General features: G+C 47.4%; 1 protein-coding gene across 1 annotated transcript in view; it reads right to left on the reverse strand.

Moving 5' to 3' along the window:
* LOC144604424 (uncharacterized) overlaps nt 1-12,208 on the reverse strand; it is a 267,429-nt gene that overhangs the window by 148,397 nt on the left and 106,824 nt on the right. The gene's annotated exons all lie outside the window — the stretch shown is intronic.

Genomic DNA, 12,208 nt, shown 5'->3' on the forward strand with positions numbered 1-12,208 from the left:
ATCACTCTCTATAAAAAACTTGTTCTGTACATCTCCATTAAACGTTCTCCCTCTCATCTTGCACCTATTGTGGGCATTTCCACCCTGGAAAGAAGGTTCTGACTGTCTACCTTGTCTACACCTCTCATCATTTTATGTTCTTCTATCAAGTCTCCCCTCAACCTCCAACGTTCCAGAGAAAACAATCCAAATTTATCCAACCTCTCCTTGTAGCTGAAACCCTGTAATCCAAGCATCATTCCGGTAAAACTCCTCTGCACCCTTTCCAGAGCCTCCACACCCTATCTGTAATGGGGTGACCAGAACTGCACGTAATACACCAAATGCGGCCTAACCAAAGTCTTATAGAGCTGCATCACGACTTCCTGACTCTTATACTCAATGCCCATAGCAATGAGGGCAAGCATGCCAAAGGTCTTCTTCACCACCCTATATATTTGTGCTGCCACCTTCAGCGAGCTATGAACTTGGACTCCAAGATCCCTCTGCACATCAGTGGTGTTAAGGGTCTTGCTTACATTCCCATACATTCAACCTTCCCAAAGCACAAGACCTCAAACTTGCTCAGATTAAACTCTGCAAGTTATGTGCGACAATACTCAGTGGTACATAGGCAGTTCATGGCAGTAGCTGGCTCTGTACTTCGGAAAGAAATATATCACCTCAAAAATGAGGCAGAAAATTATATAGCTTAAAATCGTGTATGCTCTGAACTCCTGAGAAATGAGTGGAATTTTCTGAAAAAACAGTTTAGTTGCTGCACAGGAAGCAAGTGTGTTACAGTTATACGGAAAATCACATTTACAGATGTTACATGGAAGAAAAGAGGCGTCCAGCGTTCACTGGACTGAAGGTAAATGACAAACGTCTCTCTGCAGAATGTGCATCAACAGAATGAGCAGGTTATTTTCGAATGTTTCTATTATTAAAAGGAAGAACTCTGAACCTCCCTGCGTACAACAATGGGAGCTCAGTGTTTAATTAACTGCAGGGAAGGGAATGTGGAGCAGGTTATGGTCACCAGGGGATAAGTGGAACTTGCAGCAAGGTGTGGCATTCTGTTTACTGGGTATTTTGGCCTGGAAGGCCATTAAACGCAGAAGCAAACACAAAGCAACGAGGTGACCTGAAGAGGAGGTTAAGCTGGCCACTAAACTGACCCTGGACTGTGTGGCACTCGTAGTGCAAGAGACCCGGGTTCAATCCTGACCTCGGGTGCCGTTTGAACGGGGCAAGTTTTTTACACAGAGAGTGAGAGGGGCCTGGAACGCACAGTGGCGCAGCGGTAGAGTTGCTGCCTCACAGCGCCAGAGACCTGGGTTCGATCCTGACTACGGGTGCAGCCTGTATAGAGTTTGTACGCTATCCCTGTTACCGCGTGGGTTTTCTCCAGGTGCTCTGGTTTCCTCCCACATTCCAAAGACGTGCGGGTTTCTAGGTTAATTGGCATCTGTAAATTGTCCCAAGTATATAGGATATCATACCGAAAGTGTGATGTCATAGAACTAGTTTGAACAGGTTATCACCGGTCAGTGTGGACTCGGTGGGACGAAAGGCCTGTTTCCACACTGTATCTCTACACTCAACTAAACTAATGTATACAATACAATACAATACAATACAATACAATATATCTTTATTGTCATTGTACCCAGGGGTACAACGAGATTGGGAATGCGCCTCCCATACGATGCAATAATTTAGGTAATTTAGACAGCAGCAACCCAACGAAACGAAACAGTTCTAACAGTTTTGGACAGGGTAAAGTGCAATTTGATCTATGCGTTGTGGCCATCCGGCTCAGCAGGACCGGTTCATAGCAGCTATGGCCCTGGGGATGAAGCTGTTCCTGAGTCTGGAGGTGCGGGCATAGGTTCCAATTAAATCTTTCCCCCCCCTCACCTTAAACCTATGTCCTCTGGTTCTTGATTCCCCTACTCTGGGTAAAAGTCTCTGTGCATTTACCCTTTCTAATCCTCTTGATTTTGTACACTTCGATAAGATCACCCTCATCCTCCTATGTTCCAAGGAATAAAGTAAAGCCTGCTCAACCTCTCCCTATAGATCAGACCCTCGATTTCTGGTAATATTTAATAGACTATGACTCCAAATACAAGAACAGAGGGATATAGATCATGTACAGAAGGATTAGATCAGTCTAACTTGGCATCATGTTCGGCACAAATATTGTGGACAGAAGAGCCCATTCCTGAGCTGTTACTGTACTGGTTGTCAAACACTTTAACTCCCCTTCCCATTCCCCTACTGACCTTTCTGTCCTAGGCCGCCCCCATTGTCAGAGTGAGGCCAAATGCAAATTGGAGGAACAGCATCTCATATTTCGCTTGGGCAGCTTATATTCCATTGGTATGAATTTTGATTTCTCTAACTTCAAGTAAAACCCCTGCATTCCCTCTCTCTCTCTCTCTCTCCATCCCTCCCCCACTCCAGTCACACCAGCTTCTCGTTCTCACCTAGCAAACAGCTAACAATAGCCTGTTTCCATTATCATCGTTACGTTTTTGCATACCTTCCATTCATTTGTTCTATACCACTCTTCATCCCCGTCCTGACCCTAAAAGTCCCCCATCCTTTTTCTCCAGGGATGCCGCCTGACTCACTGAGTTACTCCAACACTTTGTGTCTATCTTTAATATAAATCAGCGTCTGCAGTTCTTTGTTTCTGCGTGCACAAGTATCACAGGTGGTGCAAAGAGAAGAATATAGTGTGTAGAATGTAGTGTTGCAGTATGACAAATGTAGAGAAAACGTCCAAGTTTTGCAGTGAAGTAGGTTGAAAGATGGAGACTACTCCCTCGCTTACAGGCAAGACATTTCACTAGTCTGATAACAGCGGGGATGAAGCTACGCTTGAATCTGGCGGTACGTGCTTTAAAGCTTTTGTATCCTCTGCCCCTGAGATGGAAAAAGAGGGATTGACTGGAGTGAGTAATGGGCTTATGTTGGCTGCTCTCCCAGGACAATGTGAAGTGAAGATGGAGTCGATGAGGGGGAAGCTGGATTGTGTGATTGGCTAGGCTATATCTACAACTCTCCGAAATTTCTTGCGGTCTTGGGTAGAGCTGTTGCCAAACCAAACTGTGATGCAACCTGATAGGATGGATTCTACGGCGCATCTGCAGAAGTTGGTAAGAGTTGTCGGAGACTTGACAAATTTCTTTGGTCTCCTGAGGAGGTAGAGGTATTAGTGTGCTTTTATTTGGCCCTAGCTTGAATGTCATTGGTCTTGGACGAGAGCAGAATTAGGCCATTTGGCCCATCGTCTACTCTGCCATTCAATCATGGCTGATCTATCTTTCCCTCTCAACCCCATTCTCCTGCCTTCTCCTTCTTCTTCTTCTGTCGTATGTCTTTTAGACCTGCAGCTCCGTTGAGGCGAGCCAGGCCAAGGTGTCATCGTCCAGGTCAATCAGACCTCGTTCACCATTCGGTGGGCGGTATTTGGGGCAACTGGTGACTATGTGCTCCACTGTCTGTGTTGGGTCCCCACACTCACAGGAGGCACTGTCCACGAGACCCCACCTCTTCCTCGCTACTCCATAGTGACCGACGCCTGTCCTCAAGCGATTGAGGGTTATCCACTGCTTTCGCGGCAGGTCCTGGCCAGGGACGCCCATGGGTTCACCGATGTAGTGGTGTAGCCTAGATGGTTCCGCTGACTTCCACTGGTCTCTCCATCTTGTCTTGACCCAGGTGGCCTTGGACGTGTCGACCGGTGTTGTACAGAGCAGCTCGTGGGCTTGCACGGCAAAGGGGCGCCGTGATTTGAGGAGCACATGTCGTGGTGTCTCTGTGACGATCTGATGGAGAAGGTGGAAATCACTGGTCTGTGCCTTTCGAGAAAGGGCCAGCGTGGCTGCTTCTCGTCTGATGTTGGCCGGGGCGATGCCGGCAGGGACGGGCAGTTGGTTTACTGGGGTAGCTCGTAGGCATCCGGAGACAGTCTGCAGGGCGCTGTTGATGGCAGCATCCAGCTTCTTAGCTTGAGGGCTACAGCACCGGACCGGGGCGCAGTACTCAGCGGCTGAGAACACCAGGGCCACTGTGGACATGCGCAGTGTCTTCTTGGTGGCTCCCCATGTGGTGCCGGCTAGGCGACGTATCAGTGCGGCACCTTCCAGGTGTTGTTTAAATGACAGCGTTATGTCGAGCTTCATTCCGAGGTACGTGGGGACGGGATGGGACTGTAGCCGGGCGTTATCCACCATGACGTTCATCTCACGAGTCGCTTCCCTGTTGTTAAGATGGAACATTGGGGAAGCGACTCGCGAGATGAACGTCATGGTTCCCCTTCTCCCATAACCCTTGACGCCCTAACTAATCAAGAAGCTATCAAACTCCACCTTAAAACTATCCATTGACGGCCTCCATAAATTTCTGAGGCAACACATTCCACAGATTCACAACCCTCTGACTAAAGAAATTCCTTTTCATCACCTTTCTAAAGTTACGTCCCTTTATTCTGAAGCTATGGCCTCTGGTTCTAGACTCTCCTACTAGTGGAAATATCCTCTCCACATCCACTCTATCCAGGCCTTTCACCATACGGTAAGTTTCAATGAGGTCCCCCCTCATTCTTCTAAACTCCAGCGAGGTGAGGCTCATCATATGTTAACCCAATTATCCCCGAGATCATTCTCATAAACCTCCTCCTCGTAATATGAGAGACAACTTCCTCTCGTCACTCTCCTTAAACCAATGTTGTCTTGTTTTTAATATACCTATCATGGAAATTTTATTTTGATGATCTAACTTCAGGGCGGCACAGTGGTGCAGCGATAGAGTTGCTGCCTCACACCGCCAGAGCCCTGGGTGCGATCCCGACTATCGGCGCTGTCTGTACAGAGTTTGTACATTCTCCCTGTGACCACATGAGTTTTCTCCGTGTGCCCGGTTTCCTCCCGCTCTCCAAAGATGCACAGTGGAAATTTTAGGAGAGATTTGAGAGAAAATGTGCAAAATCATGAAAGGCTTTTGGAGACTTAAATGATTGCACACTGGGCCCAATGACAGGAGAATCAGTAACCCTTGAGAAAATTTAAGTAAATTGACAAGGAATAAAAAATAAGCTGTGTTATAACAATCTGCAGGAGATTTCCTGATGAAATGGTGCAAGCACACTCAACCTCCAAAGGAGAACTGTATCTGTAGTGGGGGGTAAAATAGAGGATGAATAATTGGAAGCTGTAGATTCTGGAATCTGGTGCAGGAGCACAGTGGTAGAGTTACAACTTTACTGCACCCGAGACCTGGGTTCGATCCTGACTATGGGTGCAGCCTGAACAGAGTTTGTACATTCTCCCTGTGACCGTGTGGGTTTTCTCCAGGTGCTCTGGTTTCCCCGCACATTCCAAAGATGTAATTGGCCTCCGTAAATTGCCCCTCGTGTGTGTAGGATAATGTACGGGGTGATCGCTGGTCGGCTCGGACTCGGTGGGCCTAAGGACTTGTTTCCGCGCGGCATCTCTCAAGTCTCAAGTCTAAAGGGACACGAGGTACTGCAGATGTTGGAACCTTGAACAAATCACAAAGTGCTGGTGGAACTCAGTGGGTCAGGCGGCATCTGTGGAGGGAATGAACAGACATTTTCAGGTCGGGGACCCTTCTTTAGAACACTTGCCAGGCTTTGACCCACCCCCACCTCTCTTATCCAGCTTTCTGCCCCTAGTATAATCAGTCTGAAGAAGGGTCCCAAAGTCCTGGCAGAGTAGACAGAGAGAAGTTGTTGCCATAGACATAGGAAAGGAAGAGTAGGATGTGGAGGGAACCAACAACTGGGGGACTTAGAATACAGATATTGGGAATTGCAGATGTTAGAATCTTGAGCAAACCACAAATCTTGTGCTGGGGGAACTCGATGGGTCAGGCAGCATATGGAGAGGGAATAGAGTGCTGATGTTTCAGGTCGGGGCCCGTTGTAATTTGTAAACCCACCCCCAACCCTTGGCTAACGAATGCAAAACAGATGTTCAGACAGGATAACGGAGGGATGTTGTGGTAGGGCCACTTTTAAGAGAAAGATTATGGAAGTGTCCCATATTTCCTATATCCCCATTTAAAAAAAGAGTTCAGCAAAATGTTATTGTCTACTTTTATTTGCAATGAAGTCAGGACATGAGACAGTGTGCTACAGAATTCAGGATTGGCATGGCTCCTCTCGATGGTTTAGATGCAGGTTTGTTTAGGTTTATCACTGAAGGTAGACACAAAGTAATGGAGTAACTCAGCGGGTCAGGCAGCATCTCTGGGAGAACATGGATGGATGACGTTTTGAGTCAGGACTGAAGAAGGGCCTCTACCCGAAACGTCACCTATCTATGTTCTCCAGGTATGGTGCCTGACCTGCTGAATTGTTCCAGCACTTTGTATCTTCTTTGGTAAACCAGCACCTGTACTTCCTTGTTTCTACTAATATGCTGGCTCTTGCCTTCCCACACACCACTCAGAGAGGTATGTTGGGCAGAACTGCCCACCTCTGTACTGCCTCATTGTGGCATTCTATGAGCCATTGATTAGTATACCTCTTGGCCCCTTGCATCATTACTGTCAGGCTCAGAGATTGGCTCTCACCATGCGTTTGGGGGGGGCACTTGGAATTGGCACACTGCTTATTCCCAAAGCTCTCAATTTTTACAATCAGTTCCCCCTCTTCCCTTTCACCCCTCCCGCCCAGCCTGTCCCCTTCACCCACCCAGGTCAGTGGCATGTCAAAGAAAATACAACCGTCGGCTCCAATAGAAGTTGGTGGAAAAATAATCCATCAGCAGGGGAAATTAGTTTGAAAGAAAAAACAGTCATAAACTCTCGAGTGGGTGGCTTGCCAAATCCCTTTGGCTGCCAGAGCAGACTGCAGAAACTCAGGCGAGGATTGTAAGTAATTGATAGGAATGTGGACCGGTGCTTCAGAGTATATCCTCAGGAACTGGTGACTTCACCTTCCTGAGAATATCTACAGGGAATGATGTCACTGGAGGCCAACAATGTGCTCGTCCCTTATCCCACAGCGCAGATCTAACTTCATGTTCACAGGTTGTAGGAGCAGAACTAGGCCCATCAAGCCTACACCACCATTCAATCATGGCTGATTTATCTTTCCTTCTCAACCCCTTGCTCCTGCTTTCTCCCCATAACCCCTGACACCCGTAATCATGAACCTGTGAATCTCTACCTTAAAAATACCGAATGACTTGGCCTCCACAGCCATCTGTGGCAACGAATTTCACAGATTCACCACTCTCTGACGAAAGAAATTCCTCATCAACTCCTTTCTAAAGGTATGTCCTTTTATTCTGAGGCTGTGCCCTCTGGTCCTAGACTCTCCCTCTAATGGAAACATCTTCTCCACATCCACTCTATCCAGGCCTTTCACTGTTTGGTAAGTTACAATGAGGACCCCTCCTCCTTCCAAACCCAGTGAGTTCAAGCCCAATGCCGTCAAACACTCATCCCAGTCAGTACCAATGATCCCCTTGTCAGTGTGGTTGTAGGGACCGGACCAGGGTTGTGGTTTGCCATAGTTTTATTCAGGGCAGGTCTATCCTCGCAATCCTTGCCGCATTGCCCCATTACCTCTTCTCTACCCCATTGTCTGGTTTAGTTTAGTTATACAGCATGGAAACAGGCCCTCTGGCCCACCGAGTCTGAACGGACAACGATCACGCGTGCAGTAGTTAAAATAAAAAACTACCATCCGCGCCCTGAAGGTCGGCTGCGGGAGGTGCACGGACGCTCCATGTGGGGCGACGGCTCGTAGAACGTTCCGGACGGAGGCGAAGGCTGCAATGGGCCTTTATGGCCAGCTGCAGCTGGGACTGTGGAATGGCACCAAAACCCGGTCACTCGTGCGTATGGACTCAGTGGGCTGTTTCCATGCATTCTGTACCTAGTTAGGGGTTATATATGGCAGTGATCTTACTGATTTAGTTTACTTTAGTTTAGAGATACAGCGAGGAAACAGGCCCTTCGGCCAGCCGAGTCCATGCCGACCAGCAATCCCCACACACTAACACAATCTTACACACTGGGGAAAACTTACAATTTTACCAAGCCAACCAGCACGTCTTTGGAGTGTGGGAGGAAACCGGAGCACTCGGAGAAAACTCTTGCAGGTCCTAGGGAGAAGGTACAAAGTCCGTACAGACAGCACCTGTAGTCAGGATCGTACCCCCGGTCTCTGGCGCTGTAAGGCAGCAACTCTACCGCTGCGCCACTGTGCCACCCTGATACGTATACAGAAAAGAATTTCACTGTACATTGGTTCATGTGATAATAAAGAATCATTGAAATATTCATCTGAGTAAAACATGATGTAAGATAAATGCATAAGGGAGAAGGATGTGAGAAAGAATCATTGAATTATGGATCACTGTGTAACTTAACGTGGAACTTACTCCAATAAGTTAATGCTAACTTTTAACTTCAGGCTTGATTCTCCTCTATTTCTCTGTATTCTTGCAAGTTATTTTTCTTTCAATTCCAATCCAATTTCTCCTGGAAATCCTTGATTGACCCACCTACCTACCTACCATTAGCTTTATCATGCTCTGCATTAAGGTTCCCCTCGCATTCTTCTAGATCCTTGGCTCTTTGATTTACCTGTGCTCACTGTCCCTTGAGCATTCAGCTGAAGGTAAGACCATTCCTCTCACTGCCCTGCCAAATGCCATCATGAACTTGTCCACCTCTATCAATACTCCTTCCAATGTGATTCACTTCAAGAACAACCCAGGTTCTTCTGTCTAACGCTGCAGTTTAGTTTAGTTTAGTTTAGTTTAGTTTAGTTTAGTTTAGTTTAGTTTAGTTTAGTTTAGATTTGGTTTGGTTTGGGTTGGTTTAGTTTAGTTTAGTTTAGTTTAGTTTAGTTTAGTTTATTGTCAAGTGTACAGTGAAAACATTTTTCTGGTTGCGTGCTGTCCAGTCATTGGAAAGATTGTGCATAATTACAATCAAGCCGTCCACAGTGTACAGATATAGAATAGTTTATAAGTTCCAGGAGCAGAATTAGGCCATTCAGCCCATCAAGTCTGATCCATCTTTTCCTCTCAACTCCATTCTCCTGCCTTTGCCCCATAATCCCTGGCACCCTTGCTAATCAAGAATCTCAATCTGCGCCTTAAAAATATCCATTGACTTGGCCTCCACAGGTGGCAATGAATTCCACAAATTCACCACCCTCTGACTAAAGAAATTCCTTCTCATCTCCTTTCTAAAGGTACATCCTTTTATTCTAGGGTTATGGCCTCTGGTCCTAGACTCCCACTAATGGAAACATCCTCTCCACATCCATTCTATCTAGACCTTTCACTATTCGGTAAGTTTCAATGAGGTCCCCCCTCATTCTTCTAAGCTCCAGCGAGTACCAGCTCAGTGCCTTCAAATGCTCATGATATGTTAACCCAATCATTCTCATAACCCTGTGATCATTCTCATTAACTGTAGATTAGTGTAATGATGTCACTCATGTTAGTGTCATGCTGTTGTAGTTACGCCCCTTTGGGCTTTGGAGTGACTGCTGTTGGCGTGACTCGAGTTAGTGTAAGTACGACGTGCAGGCATAAGGTCGTACCTGCCAAAGTAGTTAATAAAGACTAAGGTTTACTATCTAGGTGTACGGCTTCTGTTATTATACAGCACACACCAACATGGTGTCAGAAGTGGGATACGAACCCACGCCTCCATTCTAGCGAAAACTAGTGCTATCAACGAGCTTCCAGCACCCACAGACGTGCTTAGTTTGCAGAGATTCCTTGGCATGGCCAACTATTTGAGTAAATTCATTCAGGACTTCAGTGAAATTTCGGCCCCATTACGCCAGCTTACGCACAAGGACACTGCTTGGACTTGGCACGAGCAACAACAGACAGCATTTGACACTCTTAAAAGGCGGATGTCTAATGCTCCGACTCTGGCTTACTTTGACCCTAAACTACCGATTACTCTTACTTGTGATGCCTCACAACACGGGCTGGGCGCTGCATGCCTTCAGAATGATGGCAATGGCAATAAGCCTGTTGCCTATGCTTCACGCACCATGACTGACACAGAACAACGATATGCCCAAATTGAAAAAGAGCTGTTAGCGGTTGTTTTTGCCTGCAAGAAATTTAACGATTTTGTCTTTGGCCACACTGTCACAATTGAAACTGACCACCAACCTCTAATCAGCATTGTCAAAAAACCTATCCACACCTCTCCAGCGCGCCTACAACGAATGTTACTGCAACTCCAGAAATATGACATGGTGCTGATCCACAAACGCGGTAAGGATATGCACCTGGCCGATACTCTTTCGCGTGCACCCCGGAAGACCTGCGAGGGTCCGCCCTCACCGGATGACGACTTCGTGGTGATGAGTGTGTCTTTTATCCCTTCGTCCTGCATGGAGGACCTGGTTGCCCACACTGCTGTTGACAGTACGCTACGGTCCCTAACCTCCGTCATTAAGCGCGGCTGGCCAGACAAGCACTACAATGTTCCGCTGCCAGTCCGGCCCTTCTTTGCTGTCCGAGATGAGCTCGTGCTGCAAGATGGCATCATTTTAAAAGGACACAAGGCCGTGGTTCCTGCCTCGCTGTACCACCGGTATTTTAATGCTGTCCATGCGGGACACCCGGGTGCTGAAGCCACTGTCTCACGGGCGAAAAGCATGTTTCACTGGCCTGGCATGGCTGAATACATCACCGAGAATGTGGCATCCTGTGCAGTGTGTAACAGTTTGGCCCCTCACCAACAAAAGCAGCCACTTCTTCCACATCCAGTACCTGAGCTCCCGTGGTCTACAGTCGCAGCTGACATATTTGATTGGCAGGGCAAACAATACCTGGTGCTCGTGGATTCTTATTCAGGATGGTTCGACATTGATTTTCTCAGCAGCCCCACTTCCAGCGGAGTGATTTCAAAGTTATCTCGCCACTTTTCAGTCCACGGATCCCCGGTCAAACTGCTAACTGACAACGGCAGTCAATTCACTAGCCAACAATTCAGGGAGTTCGCTGGACACTGGAATTTTCACCATATCACCAGCAGCCTCGAATATCCCCAGTCTAACGGGCTGGCTGAACGGGCTGTTAAAAGTGCTAAACAGCTCATGGAACGTTCGTACAGAGCAAAATCGGACATATTCCTGGATCTGCTTAACTTACGCAACATCCCCCGTGACCCCATCTTGGGTTCACCGGCTCAACGTTTGTTGTCAAGGCAAACCCGTGCCACAGTGCCTGTAGCCAATCAGGCTTTAGTCCCACAAGTGTTTCCACCGGAGGAGGTTCAATCCAGGTTGCAACAGAAGAGTGACATTCAGAAACGATGGTTTGACAAGACAAGTAGGCTACTGCCACCGCTGACCAAAGGACAGGTAGTCCGCTTACAGACTGACAGAGGCCATGACCGTATCGGAGTAGTTTCTGGAATTGCTTCAGAGCCACGCTCATATATCGTTAGTGCCGATGGTGGTACCTACCGACGTAACAGGCGACACATCCTGCCTGTGAACGAGCCAGTTCCTCCTCAATATAATCCAGATGGTACAAGTTCGCTTCCCTTTGCGCCTACTGGCAACTCGCATGCTTTTGCCAGCACGGCAATCCATGCCTGTAACAGCTCCCTTGCCTGTTCCATCTTCGCCTCCAGATTCATCGCCTGTTCCACAGTTTGCTGCTTCGTCTCCAGGGACATTGATTCAGTCTCCCTCGCCTGTGGAATCACCTGCTCTCTCCCCAGAGAAGAGGAATGGAGATGGTCTCTATCGTACACGTGCTGGTCGTGTTTGCAGGCCGGTTGTGAAGTTTCCGGACTATGTTTAACTTTCCTCCAGTTTGTCACCGATTGTTATACATGCTCAGTTTATGTGTCTGTATCGTTGTTAATTCTTTAAGAGGGAGGATGTAGATTAGTGTAATGATGTCACTCATGTTATGTGTCATGCTGTTGTAGTTACGCCCCTTTGGGCTTTGGAGTGACTGCTGTTGGCATGACTCGAGTTAGTGTAAGTACGACGTGCAGGCATAAGGTCGTACCTGCCAAAGTAGTTAATAAAGACTAAGGTTTACTATCTAGGTGTACGGCTTCTGTTATTATACAGCACACACCAACATTAACCTCCTAACCTTCAATGCCAGCACATCCTTGCTCAGATGTGGGCCCAAAACTGCTCCAAATGCACTCTGACCAATGCCTTATGAAGCCTGAG

This window comes from Rhinoraja longicauda, chromosome 22 (genome assembly GCF_053455715.1).
Source record: "Rhinoraja longicauda isolate Sanriku21f chromosome 22, sRhiLon1.1, whole genome shotgun sequence".
Lineage (NCBI taxonomy): Eukaryota > Metazoa > Chordata > Chondrichthyes > Rajiformes > Arhynchobatidae > Rhinoraja > Rhinoraja longicauda.